Raw genomic sequence first — 15,136 nt, forward strand, 5'->3', positions numbered from 1 at the left:
ACTAAGATTCTGTTTTCTCAGGAAAGTTGCAAATTCTTTGAAGCTACATCACTCCTGTCAGGCCAGGGATTATACAATCAGACACCATATTTTTAAACACAATCAATCAAGGAACCTCAGGGCTAGAAGGAAGCTTTTGATTTCAGTGAGTCAAAGCCTCTTGCCATCCTGCAAACCCTGCCAGGGCAGATCTCTTCTCCAAATAGTGCTTCTCTAAGGGAATAGTGGTAGTAAAAAGAACATCAGAGTAGAAATCTGGATAACAAGGTTTGAGACCCAAGTAAACAACTAACTTGCTATGTGAATTTGGACAATTCGATTGTCTCATCCAGACAATGAGGGAAGTAGACTAGAGGAAATACTAACATCACAGAATCCACTGCATTCAAAGTCCTAAAATTCCTATTTCAAAGTGATTCCAAGGTGTAGGGAAGGGAGATTTCCATTTGCTTTTCCTACTTCCATTAAAAAGCAAATAAGCAAACAAAATAGAGACATTTCTTTGTACCACAACTTCGGTCTCCCTCACACAGCAATAATCCCAACGGCAGGATGATGCCCTTCATCAACTAGAATGAATGACTTTACACTACTCTAAACACTGAACAGTTTCCAGGTCATTGCTAGTGTCTCTTGTCCCCTATTCCCTTAATAACAACGCCCGAGGGTCAGTTTATATCACAGACAGAAGGAAAATATATAAACACTTTCTGATGAGCCTGTGTCAAAGACTCACTAAAGATACTCAGATAAATTACATCTCCCAGACTCTTCCCATCTGGGTGGGTTCCTGAGACTGATTCTCACCAACGGATATAAGGTGAAAAGTGTCTCATTCCTAAGCCAAGGCAGTTAAAAGTAAATGTGCTCTCTCTTCCCCTTGGCATGCCTTCCAGATGAGGCTAGTGAGACCCTGAGGCCATGTGTTAAAGATGGTGGACATACAGCACTGAAGAAGCCTGGGTCCCTGAAAGACAACGTGGAATACCCTCTCCCCACCCATCATTTTGAATCATATTATGAGATGAATGAAAAATGAAACCTGAAATAAGCCACTGAAACTTTGGAGGATATCTGGTGACAGTAGCTATTATTAGCCTTCCCTGACATGTGAACACAATGACCATATGTAGCATAGCCTTGACCATAAAGACCACAGATCCAGCTGCCACACAAATTATTTCTGTTGAGATGAGGGTGGGGGAGGTGGGGTTTGTTGCACCTTTTGAAAAATAAAACAAATAAACAACAGTTCTGTAGCCATAAAACTTACCACAGAAATAATCACTTCTTGTCCAACATACACCAGCAAATCAATAATAGTGGATTCTTCTAGGCCAACTGACTACATTTCCAGGGTCAGCTCATCTAAACTGCTAACCCTGACAAAGTTTGTCTTTGGCATGTGCAGTACACTGCTCCTGGGTCCTCTTTTCCCTCCATATGCTTTTCTTAAAAACCTACCATGCAGGAAAGGCTAAGAACCCTCCTCCCCTACCCCTGCCCATAATAAGGGGCAAAAGATTGATGAGGGTAAATGGATATCCTCTCTCCAGAGGGCATCTGCTTTTCAACAGAGAAATCAACCTCCAATAGTGGAATTAAAAATATCCACAGCCTGGATGAAGGAGATATTTTGGGAGGCAAAGGAGCCTTTTTGATGACTCAGAAATCAAACACATGTAAGCAGCCACCTACTCTCCACCTGCTCACAAGGAGGTTCCTGAGATTATCTTTCAAAGCAGTTCGACTCCGAAGCAGAACTTATTACCCAGGGCAAAACTGCCTTGTCATTTTTCCTCACTCCTTTTTAATTCAAAGCAACATTTAAGGAGAACCTACTATGTACTCCTTGTGCTAACGCCCCAGGGAAGAGATTAAAACGATGAGGTCTGTGACTTCTTGTTCACTGTTGCAGCTTCAGTGCCTGGCCTGGGGAAGGGGCCTGATAGGAAGAAAGGAGAGAGCAAGCAAGAGCATGATAACCAGTGAAAGGGGCAAGATGTGATTAGTGAAGGATACTTCTACCTAATTGCCACAGAAGCAGATTGCTGAGAGCACAGATGTCATCTAGTCTAGCCGCTGAGTCTAGTGATGCCTTCCAGGGCTTCCTTAAGAACATTCATTCAGCTTCTCCTTCAACTCCCCCTTTAACCACTGCATCTCTAAGATTCCATTCTGGCAGTCATTCATAGACATGAATGATTGGGCTCCCGGGACATTTCCTACTTCCCTCTGCTCCACCTGCACTTCATCCCTCCTCCCTTCTCCATCCCCTCCCAGTGGCCACACAACACATGCAATCACTACCCAAAGGCCTGCTATCCTATAGCCATACACTCCAGACATCTTGCAACACCACTTGCATCTCTGTGCCTGCTCAGAAAAGACCCTCAGCCCAGAATGCCCAACTTTCTCCCTTTCTATCAGCCGGTATACTGTTGTCCTTCAGGTCTGCTACCACCTCTGCCCTAAAGCCTTCCACGGCTCCTCTGGAGTCACAACCAATCACCCACCCCTCCATATGCCCATGGTGTTCTGTATCCATTACTAACTGAACACATTGCTTTGCACTATAGTTTCCCCAACTATAGCAGGTGCTACATCTTCCTGAAGACAGAAGCCATTTGTTATCCATTTTAGAAGCCTCCTGTACTGGGTTGAACGGTGTCTCCTCCAAATTCACATCTTTCCCAGAACGTCAGAAAATGACCTTAGTTGGAAATGGGGTTGTTGTGGGTATTGTTACTTAAGATGTGAGGTCACACTTAATCCAGTATGACTGATGTCCTTATAAAAAAGAGAAGAGCCAGGCACACAGAGAGAAACCAGATATTGGTTTCAGATATTGAAGGGATGTGTCTTCAAGCCAAGGAATGCCATGAATTACCAGCAACAGTAGAAGCTAAGAGAAAGGCAGGGAACAGATTCTCTCCTACAGCCTTCAGAGAGAACATGGCCCTACTGACACTTTGACTTCAGATTTCTAACTTCCAGAACTGTGAGAGAAAAAAATTCTACTGTCTTGAGCCACTCAGTTTGTGGTAATTTGTCACAGGCACCCTGGGAAACTAATATACCTACACAGAATCTAAAGCGAGCACCTCCTCAAAAAGAGTCTGAAACGTTTTCTTAACAGAAGTGAGAGTTTGGATTATTAGAGAATTCTTTCTCGTTGTAAGAAGCCTCTGGAACAACATAAAATAGGCACTTCTTCACTGTGTTATTTATCTGTGTACACTGATGCTCTATTACACGGTTTTGTCTAAGTTCTCGCCTATTGCACTAACAGCTGGAATTCTAGCTATTTAAAATCATTTCAAGCTATTAATTTGCATTTTTTTCTTATTTGCCTGAAGTTCAGTAGATGAGATAAATAAACAGAATACTCCAAACTTTTTCTTTTTTTATCTTAGTATGCTAAAAACATGACAGCACCATATGGTAAAGAATCACATTTCCCCAGGGACTTCTTGTATCAGTAAACCTATCTCACATTCCAAATTGTTCCAGAAAGCTCCTCACAACCTTAAAATTATGAAGAAGCAAGACTTTCAAGATGAATCAATGCGGATGAAGGGATGGTGAGAACCTGTGCTGTGCCGGTGAGCCTTATCACTGACGCCAAGTATGACTGCGAGGAAGCCCTTCTAAAATCTCAGTAACCTCAGCTGCAGCGATACTGATGCCATTCAAACCGGAAGTGGACATTTGGCAATCAGCAAATTCATGTGTATGTGAACTATCAAGTTTTGCCTATTCACCCAGACTACATATATCATTTCATTAACTTGGACTATCCCTTACTTTCTCGATTAGCCAGATTCACCAACTTTTGGTTCATATTTTCTTCTTTTGTCATATGCATGGAGATAACACTGACAGACTAATGACAATGTGCTACTGAAAAAAAACCATTCAGTCTTTCTGGTCCTTGAATAGTCCCCCAGGTGGTGACATGATGGCGTCCACAGCAGATTCTGCAGGTAAACCATTTTCATTGCATTTGACCTCACATGATTACTCTACGCCTGCATCTTCCTGCAGCTAAAGGTCACCTTCACATGCTTCCCTGTGAGTCTTCTGGAACCCACCTTCATGTGTAAAGAAATTCCCAGCCTCAACATCCTTCTGGATTGTTCCCACCATCTTCTTGCTTTAGTTGAAGCCAGTACCTCCCCTTCATCCCCCTGCCACCGAGCACTCTGTTTTTCCCCGTGCTTCTCCCATACATCCTGGAGTTTGTAAGGTATTTCCTCAAATGAAAGGAGATTTCAACCTCCACACTTTCATCTTCCAAACAAGAGCTGGCTGGCACTCCAAAAAAACAAAAACAAAACAAAACAAAACAAAAAAAAATCCCTTCCTTTAAGATTCATGCCATCCAGCAAAAACACCTCCTCATTACAGCCATCTGATTATTGACAACTAACACCATTGAATGCTGACAAATATGCCAGAATTTAACTTAATCTTTCACTAATTATCCCACTTATCAACTTCTTCCTTTCATCCTTTAAAATCTTTGCACCTGGATTTCCAGCCCATCTCCTGCTATTGACATGGGAACATTCAACATCCACGGGGAAAACTCATTCAAAATTCTAGCCTCCCTATTCCCAGCGACCTTCACCCCCTCTCCACATCCTGAGCGTGGTCATCACTGGAAACCACTCCCTCTCGGACATCTTACACACCAGCATTCCACACAATGATTACATGCTTCTGCTTCTCCGCCCTCTCCTTTATCCCCATCCAACCCAATCTATTCTTTGGCTTCTTTTTGCTATCTTTTCTTTTCCAACCATCAACTTGCCAGATTTCACATCCTTTCCCATCATACTAGACCCTGTTACATCACTTCAGTACTCTCCCCTTATCAACCAACAACCCCTCTCCTTGCCCTCCTGCCAAACCCAGCCAGCACTGTGTGGGATCTAACAGCAGGGACGGAGCTGTCATTTCCATTCTCAGCTGGGTCCCTGGATGTTTCTCACCCATCCTTGAACAACCCTCTCTCCTCTTCATGTCAGTAGATATTCCAAATCTTCACTACTCTTTTCAGGATCTCACCTGACCTGTGCCATTCTCATTCTCAGCCAACATATCTCCCAATTTACAGAGAAAGTAGAGGTTGTTAGAATCAACACGCCCTCTACATCACACTTCTACAAATTCAAGTATGTGAAGTATGTGCATCTGCACCATCCTTTCACACTGCACCAAAACTCATTCCTCCACCCACTCACGGACATCACTCCATCAACTATCCACCCTCCTCTCTCTTCGCTGCCTTTGTCTTCAAGCCTCCCTTTCAGGGACTAATTTCCCTTATCTATAATCACACTACCATTACAAGATCTATGCACCTTTCCAAATATAACAACTCCCCTCCTCTTCCTAATATTTCTTCCTAAAACCATAATCAACAAACAATTTCTTCATTTCCCACTCATTTCTCAACCCATTGCATCCATATGTCCATTCCCACCACTTTGCAGAATCTACTATCTTGAAGGTCAACAATTGACTTCTAATTGTTATACCTTCAGCATTTGACACCTGTAATGGACATTTAATATTCTTCATAGCTACACGGCATCTAAACTGTCTTTCTGCATTTGAGGAATTACCACCTTAGAAAATAGAACTTGTTTCCCACCCCAGAAGCTGAAGATAACCACAAATCTTCTTTCTCCAATCCTTTCTACAGCTAAAATGTGAGCACATAACCCAGAATCTGCTACTAGAGACACCCACCCCAGTCACTGAATAGTATCTACTGTATAGAACCCCTTTTGCAAGAGCATGGCAGCATCACCCAGTTCCTAGAGATAGCAGGTGGTTGTTCTAGAATTGATGCCCAGGGTCCACTGATGGTGGTATCAGCCCTGCGCATTGCAAGTCCATGTCAAGTAGCAGCAGTGACTTATTCATAGGACCAGTTCTGCAATATGATTTTGCCAGATAGCCTCCAAATATTTTCCTGGCCTTTCCAAACACTCTCTGAGTACCTAAGAACCTTTTAATAAACTTTCTCTTCCTTATATTTACCAGACTTGAACCCTGGCTACTATAACAATGTGAAATGGACTGTCCTACTTTGGTTCCCACAATAACTCTAATTATTCCTAACTAAATATTTAATTATTATTATTATAAAGGTATTATTCTTGGCCTTTATCTCTTCTCCATATAACCCCTTCTCTGGTAGCTGCATCCAGTAATGTGGCTTCAACCACCCTATCTCTACATTAATAACCTATAAATCCATCTTTCCAAACTAGACGTTTCTCCTCACCTTAAGATCCCTATGAGCTTGTCAGTGGGATATCCCATGAGTTCTGGAGTTTGCCACATGTAACCTTCAGCCCATCTTCTACTCCCCAACATGGAGAACATGCCTCAGATCTACAGTCTCCCAAGTGAAAAAAAAGGTGTCATCATCTCAGTTGGCTATACAAACTTTTCTTAACTGAACATTCTTTCTCGAAGAGTGATAATAAGGTCCATCAGTATTCCAATGCCTACTTTTTCACTGCCATTTGGATAAAAATAGAAAACAAGCAAGTTTTCCTGTCTATGGAAACACAGACATCCCTAGAAGTATACGTAAGATACTAAAGACACGGACTGTCCCAGGGAGAGAGGCTCTTCACTGTATATACCCTTTTGGGTGTTGTACCATGTGAATTATTGTTTTTTCAAATCAAAAAAAAATCAAGTTACAAATATAATTAAATATAAGCTTAAAAATGTGACACAACTCTGCTTAGAACCACTCAATGGCTTCCATTGCCTTCTAGATAAAATTCCATTCCTTTAGTAAACAAAATCCTTTGTAATGTGGTCGCCAACAGCCTCCCCTCTCACTGCCTCCCTTCCAGGTATGAAGATATGCTTTAGTCATATCAAATCATTTGTGAGTCGACAATCACACTGCACCTTTATGCCTCCACATATGCCATGCCCCCTGCCTCAAACATTATTTCCCTGGTTGTCTGCCTGGGAAATCCTTACCCATCCTTAAAGACATTTCTCAACGCTCCAGTGGTAGGATAAGTCCCATATCCTCAGCAAGTATACAAGCAGTTTGCCTTTTAAAATAAGTATTAAAATAAGTATTAGAGTGGGGGTGCCTGGGTGGCTCAGTTGGTTAAGCATCCAACTCTTGATTTCTACTCAGGTCATGATCTCAGGGTTGTGAAATTGAGCCTACTTAGGATTCTCTCTCCCTCACCCTTAGCTCTTCCTCCCCTGCTCTCTCTCTCTCTCAATAAAATTAAAAAAAAAAGAAAAGAAAAGAAAAAGGAAGTATAATAAAAAATAAAATAAGTATTAAAGAGAATTCAAACTTATTCCAATAATAGTACTACTCTCGCATCTGAATTCCAATCTGCTTTCTTGACCTGTAGAAAAAGGAGTGTAGATACAGTAACACCCTCAAAACTGTGAATCAGATGTCACCTGATGGGGGCACAGGGCTATCTGAGGACAAAGCACAGCTGATATCCCACAAATGACCCCCGCCCAGGGTGGGATATGTGTGACATTCCTCAGGAAGCTTCCAGTTGTCTTAATGTCTTGCTAGAGAAAAAAAAAAAAAAACATCTTTAACTTGACAATGGCAAGGCCTCCAGTATGTAGTATGGTCCTCCTTAGCATATGAAATCTCCCTTTTGCTTACCTCCCTCAACTCCCAAGTATGATCAGCCACACCTCACAGGGCCAGGGCAGCAGCTCTTCTGGCCCACAGGTCCTGTCCCTGGGCTTTAATGAAACCACATTTTGCACCAAAGATGTGTCAAGAAGTCTTTCTTGGTCATCGCCTCAGGACCTTCACCTATATTCCAAAACTTCATCAACACACAGAAACCAAATCCTCTGTGTATGGCTGTGATGGTTAATGTTATGTCTCAATGTGACTGGGACACAGGATGTCCACACATTTGGTTAAACATTACCCTGGGTGTGTCTGTGAGGATGTTTCTGAAGTGAAATAACATTTGAATCCATAGACTGAATAAAACAGACTGCCCACCCTAGTATGGGTGGGCCTCCTTCAATCCACTGGAGGCCTAAATAAAACAAAAAGTCAGGTAAGGGAAAATTCACACTCTCTGCCTGTTTTCAAGTTGGGACATCAGTCTTCACCTGCACTCAGACCGGAACTTATACCAACTACCTCTCCTGGGTCTCTAGCTTGCAGGTGGCAGATTACAGGACTTCTCGGCCTCCATAATCTTAACAGTGTTAACAGAAAAAAGGTCAAGAATGGCTAACCTAAGACTCAACACAGGGTCATCTCTCTGACAGCCACAAAGCTCCACATGCCTTCCACTAGATTCCCAAGACTGGTCCTTGATTCACTCCTTCAACAAACAATTATTGAGCACTTTAATATGGGTCACTGATGATGGATCAGCGGCAACCCAGACCAAAATCCTCACCCTTCTGGAATTTTCTTTAAATTGGAAAAGATAGACAATAAATAGAATAAGTAAGTAAAAGGGGCACCTGGTGGCTCAGTGGTTGAACATCTGCCTTTGGCTCAGCTCAGGATCCTACGATCCTGGGATTGAGTCCCACATCATGCTCCCTGTGGGGAGCCTGCTTCTCCCTGTGCCTGTGTCTCTGCCTCTCTCTGTGTGTCTCTCATGAATAAATAAAATCTTTTTTTAAAAAAATAAGTTAAATAAATGGTACAAGGCAAAAAATGAAAAATTAAGCAGGAAAATGAATATAAAAAGTGATAGGAAGAGGGGGTGATGTTCAACATTAAACAGGGTTGTGAAGGAAAACTTCCCTGAGATCTTGGCATTTAAGTAGACGCCCAGTGGAAATGAGAATGTGGACCCACTAGTAGGGAAGCATGTTCCAGACAGAGCAATCAGCAAGTACAAATGTCCTGAGGCAGGAATGTCACAGTCTTTATATTAGGCTGACACAACCCCCTGAGGTCGGGAAGCTCATCTTTAGTAAGAGTAATAATTAGCATTTGTGGAGTACTCGCTAAGTGCTAGGCACAGTAAGGACTTTACAAGCAGTACCTCACTTAATCCTCATAGCCTTGGGAGGTAAGTATATTATACATCCAATCCACAGATGAAGAAACTGATGTCTTCATTGTCCAGAATCCCACAGGTAGAAAGTGGAGGACCTAGAATTCAAACCCTGATCAACTGACTCCTAAGTGTATTCCCTTAACTCCTTTCTCTCATTTTCCATCATTCTAGCTCCTCACAGTTGCTCAATACTTGTTTATTGAGTGGAAACCTCCACTGATGCTCTCAAGGAGAATTTGTGACGGTCGCAAACCTACTGGTCTGGCGTGAGGATTTACTACTTTATTAATAGAGCTTGGGTTGTTTGTTTTTAACACAGAGATGACCTCAAAGAATAAACGTTCCATGATGATCCCACCACTCTGAGAACTGAGGATCCATCTCACCTCCCTAATGCAATAACCTGGCTTACCAGATCTAATTGGCAATTACTCACTGAAGCTTAAATAAAATCTGCGTCCCTTCCATCGTTCCAACATTTTACTTTAGGCTTGCTCAATTCAATTCCACAATCATTTCCTGAAAACCTAGTGCAGGAAGACACAGCCAAGAGCTATCAAGGGTACAAAAACAAACATGCAACACCCTGCCCTCAGGATGCCTACAATGAGGCCACAGAGACAACACAGCCTGCAGATGAAGGCAGGGAGCAGTCAGCTGCCACCATCGAGGCTGAATTCCCACAAGGCCTGCGACTGTATATAAAGGGAATTGTTCTCTATGTCACTTAACAGGGCTGTGACCGTATTCAAGAGGTGGATGTGGTTACTGAGTTTAAGGGGAGCTTTCCAACCAGAAATGGGATAGCCTGCAACCCTGCATTTGTTTAAACCAATAATGTATCCAAAGGACACATCTGCAGACTCCACAGAAAACAATCATTAAAGGAAGTTTAGAAATATCCCTTAAAACCATCCATTTTCTTTCTGTTGACAATTCAAACCTTGAAATAAACTGTATTCAGTTGCAATATTGAACCATCAGGCTCTTTTTTCTTTCTAGAGGCACCGAAAATTGAAATCTATCAGTGGCCAAATAAGATCTTAGGTCTACAGAACAGAGAATCTGGTTCTGTCAAGCCGTGCCTTTGTCTTTCACAGAATACTCAGCTCAGGTTTTCTTCCTCCCGGGAAGTGAAACGAATCCAAGCAGCCTAGATTGTACTCTGTCTCCTATACTAACGGAAGCAGTAAATACATGTTGTGCCTGCAGCTGTGACATTTCTGCAGAATTAGCCATGCCCTTAATTTGCTTTAAGCTAATCTGATTTAAATTCTCAGAGACAGCTTGACAGGGTCTGGTGTAGGTGAAAATCCCAGGGACTTTCGGGAGGGCTGTGTACATAGGAGTTTTCAGCACTGGGGCCTGAGGAGGGCTTTGGTCCACTTATCACTGCTTGGCCAGGGCTCTTGACACAGAACAGTCCGGACATTATGAAAGTCTCCCCTCAATGAGGAGCAAAGGAGCACACAGCTGGGACCTCCTTGACCACATCATGGGATAACACTCTCTATTTAATGGTGAGGGAGGTGGAGATCATTCCCTAAGGCAGTCTAATTTGGCTTTAAAAAGCACACTCCCCTCTTCAGACATGATCCACTTTGACCTCATTGTCAACCAAAATTAAGCTTCCAGTCAGAAGGTGGGAGTCCTTCCCCACAAATGTGTTGCCCTCCTGACCAGCACCAGGAATCTGTGGTATGGCCCTGAGGTCTCCACCAGGGTGGTGAGGAGGGAAGCCTCGAGCAGCTGGTTTGGATGTGTGAAAAGCTGCCCAGAATCCGGGGAGCCTGGTACAGCAAGCCGCAGGCCTACAGCCCAGCCACCTGGGTTGTATCCGTGAGAGCTGGGCGGGTGCAAAGAATCCCCGGTGCTCACAGACTAGCTCACTGCCCTGGGCAAACAAAAACTCCCAGGGGCAGAGCAGCTCCAGGACAACAGCTAGACAGGCCCCTGGGTGCACTTGTGACAGCCACCCATGGGGAAGTCAGAGCAGGGACCTTGGAGCAGGCCGCGGGGGTTGGCTTAGCCCCAGGACAATGTGTGACTTGACACAGTGGACACCGAGGAAGGGGCAGGGGAGAAACAGGAGACTCAGGAAGAACCAGTGGCCATAACTTAAGTAATTTAAAGGCCCCATAAGTTAGAGGTAATAAGAAGCCCCTCCAGCCAGGAGTTGTCAGAGCTTCGCCTCTAATATTATTCATGGTTTTATCTCTGCCCCATCTTCACAAATAGATTGAAAGCCCTCGGGGGCTATTCCTTCTTGCAGCCTCAGCAGTGGGTGGTGATGGGACCACTAATCATTCTAGACTTTTCATTCCGTGAAGCAACTGACAGACACGGACCGAGTTCTACTCTGCTGCCATCTGGCCCTCTGAGGACAAGCCTCTGTAGAAATGTTCTAAGGAAAAATTATGGCTCCTGTAAGAAGCTTCTGGTAAATACAGAGTTCTAAACTTTCTGGAAGCCGGCAGAAGTAAGAATAGTCACCATTTTGTGTGGTTAAAATAATCAGGAACCACAACCAAACTTAAGAGAAGCCCTAGAGAAAAGAAACTTGTCTTCTCATTAGACAAATAAATAAAAAGGCCACTTGTGAGAAGTACCATGCACACCCAAAGCCACCTGTAGGACTCAGGCTTGGAACCAGGCCCTTGTCCCTGGCTCACTTCTGACTACCTCTATGACCCTAGCCTATCGCCCACTCTCTGAGCTTCATTTCTTCATCTGTCAAGTGGGAAAAATGCACTTACATAGGATTAATGTTCACAAAAATATCAGTTGTTATTTAGGAGGTGGTCACCTCACTGTCCTTCAGCTATAAAAGTCCAGCCAAAAAAAAAAAAAAAAAAGAAGTGAGAGAGAGTCACAAAGGGGATTCTCAGTAAAAAGAAAAGATCTGAAATGTCAGAAAGTAGTCACCTTTAAGTGAGGATTCATAGAGAGGGAAAATAATGCCTCTTCCCTGAAAAGCTGAGAACAACCAGTCAAGGACATTTGGCCAAAACTGCCACGTTAGGTAAAGGAAAACAGGAAAGAGGGCCTGGTGCTCCTGGACACGTAGAGCCCCCCTGGGGTAAGTGAGAGCTGGGCTCACCTGATAAGGACAAGAGAGACCAAGGATACCTGCAAAACTAAGAGAATACAATCTATACCTAGGTATTTCTATTTCTCAACTCACTTTAAAAGATCCAGCACTTCTCTGGCTACCATGACTAGAAATTACTGAAGAAACACACAGACCACGTACAAGTTTATTTGAATGGAAAAGTTATATGCAGACCCTGACCTGTCAACCCCATCCTGCTGAGTAACAGCAAACAATCCCAGCCATAATTTACTAAGCACTTGCAAGAGGGCAAGAAAGTCTCACTTTTACTCTTCTATGCATTAACTCACTTCTCATAACTATTCTAGAATATAGATAAATAATATAATTCTCCCTGTTTTGTCAGAATGTTTGGATTTTTTTTAATGAATTAACTAACAGACAAGCAGCCATGAAGGATGATGGATGTGTTGACTGCGATCTGATTTTTAAAAACCAGCAATGAAATCAGACTCTTCCATGGCTATTCCAAAGACAGAAGCCAGCCTAAGCCTCTCCTGCATTCACTCAGGAAGTCCTCCACCTAAGCCAACCTGACCACAGGAGGAGAGACTGATGATTTCCATCTTCTCTTCAAGCAGAGTAGGTGGGGTGTATAGACAGCACACGGCAGAATGAAAAAGTAAAAAAACAAAAGCAGCGCTAGGATAAAGAGATGATGCTCCTTCCACTGCCTAAAGATTAATGCATGAAAAAGCCTAGGCTTGGGCCATGCTGCATTTGGACAGATTAAAGATCCTGGACTCTTACTCGGTGACCCATGGACAGGCAGGATGGCATCCTAGGACCACCCAGGGCAGACCTCGGGTACGTCTCACGGGGACTCCATTGACATGGGTTTCCCCCACATAACAGGTGCAGTGACAGACAGCCAGCTGGCTTCAGCTCTTTACATGCTGTTGATTATTCAACTCACTGCACCTCAGATGTGAAACAAAATGGGCACTAACAGTCTCCCAAGACTCTCAGCCCCACCCCAGACGAGGCCTCTGAGAACCAGAAGGGGGAAGAGGCTGACCCAAGAGCCAGTGGTCAACCTGGGGGCCGCTCCATAAGGCTGTCCACTCCACCTGACTCACAGAACTACAATGAGGCTACAGCAAAATAATTCATGGGGACATCTTTTGGAGAGTTAAAATCAAAAGCTCTACACATGGGTGCTGCTGGCAGCGGTGGTGGCATTACGTACAAATGATTTTTAAAGTCACTATGCATGATGCATGTACAGACAATAATTTAAATCCCTTCCTGGTGGTACTAGGACACAATCCCATCTTTGTCCAGAACAGAGCTCTCAGCTGCAAAGCCCTCCAGGCAAGCAGACAGAGCCGCAGTTCCCCAGACCACAAAGCAGATGGCCAAAGGAGCCTGCCAAAGGGTGGGACTCTGCCGAATGGCCCAGATGTCAACGGAGGGCTGAGGACACCAGCCTCGGCTCAGGCGTCCTGGCATCACAGAACTCTGGGTCAGGAGGTGACCCCGGGGATCGTGGAGCTGATACTGTCTTTGGGATTCATCTATGTTGTAACATGTGTCAGAACTTCATTCCTTTTTCTGGATGAACAATATTCCATAGTGCTTATTACCCCATAGTGCATTTTCCCAATTTTATCAAGACATAATTGGCACTCTGCACCATGTAAGTTTTGGATGCACAGCATGATGATCTGACTTACTTTGGTATCGTGACCACAATAAGTTTAGTTAATATCCATCACCTCATATAGATTGCAAAAATGTTTTTTCCTTGTGATAATAACAGGATTCACTCCCTCAGCAGCTCTCCATACATTATGCAGCAGTGGTAGCTGTGGTCATCATGTGTTACAACAGACCCCCAGCACTTACTATCTCGTAACTGGAAGTTTGTGCCTTTTGATCACTTTCCTCCCATTCCTTATCCCCCCTAGAATCCACAAATCTAATCTCTCTCTCTCTCTCTCTTTTTTTTTTTTTTAAAGATTTACTTATTTATTCATGAGAGAGAAAGAGAGAGAAGCAGAGACATAGGCAGAGAGAGAAGCAGGCTCCACTCAGGGAGCCCAATGTGGGACTCGATCCCTGGACCCGGGATCATGCCCTGAGCCAAAGGCAGACGCTCAACCGCTGGGCCACCCAGGTGTGCCAAATCTAATCTCTTTTTCTATGAGTTTAGGTTTTTATACCTTTTTAAAAAAATTCCACATATAAGTGATATCATACAATACTTCTTTTTCTCTGACTTATTTCACTTATCACAATGCCCTCAGGATCCATTCATGTTGTCACAAGGGACAAGATCTCCTGGTTGTTTCTTTTTTTTTTTTTCCTGGTTGTTTCATGGCTGTATTTTATGGCTCAATTTTCACTGTATTTGTGTGTATATATATATATATATATATATATACACACACACACACACACACACACACACACACACACACACACCACAATCTATCCATTTGTCTTTATGGACACTGAGGCTGTTTCCATGTCTGGGCTATTGTAAATAATGCTGTTATGATCATGGAGGTGCAGGTGTCTTTTCAAGTTAGTATTTTCATTTCCTCTGGATATATACCCAGGAGTGGAACTGCTGGATCATAGAGTAGTTCTTTTTTTTTTTTTTTAAAGATTTTATTTATTTATTCATGAGACATGGAGAGAGAGGGAGACACAGGCAAAGGGAGAAATAGACTACCCACAGGGAGCCCAATGCGGGACTCAATCTCAGAACCCTGGGATCATGCCTTGAGCCAAAGGCAGACACTCAATCACTGAGTCACCCAGGTGCCCTGATTGTAGAGTAGTTCTATTTTTAATTTTTTGAGGAACCTCCATACTGTTTTCCATAGTGGTTGCACCCGTGTTATACTACGTTTTGCTTATCCATTCCCCTGTTGATAGACACTTGAGATATTTCCCCTGAGCCACTGTAAATATTGCTGCTATGAATCAGTGCACAAATGTCTGTTTTGAG

At 43.3% G+C, this 15,136-nt stretch overlaps 1 protein-coding gene across 1 annotated transcript in view; it reads right to left on the reverse strand.

Moving 5' to 3' along the window:
• Nucleotides 1–15,136, reverse strand: part of KCNH1 (potassium voltage-gated channel subfamily H member 1) — a 372,237-nt gene that overhangs the window by 222,246 nt on the left and 134,855 nt on the right.

This window comes from Canis lupus, chromosome 7 (assembly GCF_011100685.1).
Source record: "Canis lupus familiaris isolate Mischka breed German Shepherd chromosome 7, alternate assembly UU_Cfam_GSD_1.0, whole genome shotgun sequence".
NCBI classification, from domain to species: domain Eukaryota; kingdom Metazoa; phylum Chordata; class Mammalia; order Carnivora; family Canidae; genus Canis; species Canis lupus.